The following is a 2,531-nucleotide window of genomic DNA, read 5'->3' on the forward strand; positions in this document are numbered from 1 at the left end:
TTGTTGCCGAATAACAGTCCAAACTGAGCTAATTTTTTAAATCATTAGGGCCTTCAGCTCCAATTGATAAAGAAAATTAGATGTTGACGGTATCTTTAGTGAGAGTGTCGAGAATGTGAGAATTCAAGTTCATTGAATAATTACCGTTGGGTAGCGGGAATTGTCAATGACATGAAAGTAAGAAAAAGTGTAAACTTTAACGTCTTTGGGAATCGTAGCTCAGCGAGATGTATAGGTCAGGGGTAAGCATAAATCAGTGTAGCTTATCAGGAAGTATGACTCAGTGAATGCTTGGCTTATCAAAAAGTATCCAATATACTTACTTTTCTTCGAGGTGTAAAACCCGCTGGCTGACCAAATACGTCCCCGTATATCTTGCCGCGAAACGCATCTCAAGGTTAAGTACAATTTAAAGGGAAGTGTAGAAAGATTGTGAAATACAATTTAGCCAGAAGCATGTTTCAAAAACGTGATGGTATGTTTCCCGGGTAATCATTAGAATTTTAGAAATCTGTTTAAACTAAAAGCTTCGAGAATGGGAACATAGTTCCCGAAACTCGGTTAGCTAAATAAAATAAATTTGGTACAAATTAAAAGCGCGTTTTTACTCAGAAAAGTTGTTTTCCTCGTCTTGTGAAAGAACCTAATGACTTAGAAATTTCTGTTAACCGTAAGTTTTTTTTACTATATAATAGAAAACGATAACGAGTTAAATAGTAGGTTTTAAAAAAAATTGTGGAGCAAGCGCTTCCACTACTCTTAAATTCTGAAATTAAAGATATTGGTGGTAAATATTATAAAGCGAAGCTACTATTCGAAGAAAGTTTGCTCCGCTCGCGTTATACCGCGTTTTATAATAAATAAAATAATTCTGTTTTGTGTTAAAGTCTTTTCTTGGACTTAGCGGCGATGAAAGCTTATCTATTCTCTGTTTCACATTGACCAATTACTTTCAACATAATTTGATTAAAAATTTCTCTTTGATTCCTTTTTTATTGGGGATCAAGAACTTTTCAATTTAGGATCAAGAAAATTAGAAAATTAAAAGATTAAAAAGTTATGCTAAGATGAAACCGCACACGGAATGTGCACACGTTGAAAACAAATTAAATTTTTCTCATACACACCTACAATAAATATTTCCACACTACAGCAGAGTACACCTCGTGTCATAATTGCATATCTAGGGCATAATGAAGCATTCTTTACACAAGGAAACGTGAAATGATCTGACAATAGCATGGGTTGAAACAACTTATCAGTCAATCTAACTGTTTTCATTGAGCTGCTAAAAGATATAAAAAGTCGTGAAGATACACGGGCCTAAGTGGAAACAGTCGCCCGAAAGAATGGGCCTTTTGAGTTTTTCCCCTAAGGGCTTTTTTGAGCCAGTCCGGCCCTGGCACTCTCCTTTCATTCCTTTCGAATACGAAACTTTGTTACGGTCATTTAGGGGTCTGCGTGGTCGGTTGGATCGGCGGGGTTCTTTTTTGATCATTCATTTTCAGACACTTAATTAACAAATGAGTTTACTCGAAGAATTCTTGATTTTAAATTCATTCACGTGTTTTATCATTCAAACGCAAATTCTGTTCTTATATCTGAAATGCCTACCAAAATAATAGCTAAACGCGTTCAGTCATACTGGTACGACTAACAGAGATTATATTCTCTTCCCACCCCCCAAAATTTACACGTTCAGTGATAGTGATAGGATTTCCTATCGAGACGAAGACACTGTTTCGACCTCAGGACACTTTGTAACGGCGGTCATGGCTAGGCAAGCTAGCACCCGTCAGTTGTTCCGCTACGTCCTTTCACAAGACAGTTGAGTGGCTTTCTCTTGAAACATTATTAGAAGCCACTTGAATGGAAAAAGTCTATAATATCATAGAAAGGGCCTAAACTTCGTTATGCAACATTTTCGTGACATTTTACACAAAAAAGGTATTTTCAATTCATAAAAGAAATTGAAAACTTTATTTACTCTTTTAATTATAACTCATCCACGTGTTATGAACGAATAATGAATGACAACATGAATGAATATATGTATGAATGGAACAAGACAATTATTGTAATAAAAAAAGGAAGAAGCAAAGTTGACGTTTTCGGATTTAGTAGTGTGTGTGATATGATTTTTCAATGAATTTCGGGTCATAATTCCTCTAGGTAGTCTACCTCTATGCTCCTAGCATACACATAGAAAATATTTGAAGACTGACGGTGACAAGAACAATTCCCACATTATATTCAATAAGTACCGAGCACCGATTCCGAACTTCTTGTTCCACAGTATTGGAAGCCATAGGTATATTTAGCTAATGTATCATTAGACCTCGGATTCAACTCAACAAATGAATTATTTTTTCATGGCATGTGATAGTACAATTTTATGTTATGAATCACTGTGGCACTGCGTTTCTTTTGTACAAATAGATGACTTGTTTTCGTTATGAGTTAAAACAAACCATCCTAAGCGGTAGCTCGTATCACTAGAGTCTTCAAATTTTACACTTGTCAATTCAATG

The sequence above is a fragment of the Bradysia coprophila genome, unplaced genomic scaffold (assembly GCF_014529535.1).
Source record: "Bradysia coprophila strain Holo2 unplaced genomic scaffold, BU_Bcop_v1 contig_561, whole genome shotgun sequence".
NCBI lineage: Eukaryota > Metazoa > Arthropoda > Insecta > Diptera > Sciaridae > Bradysia > Bradysia coprophila.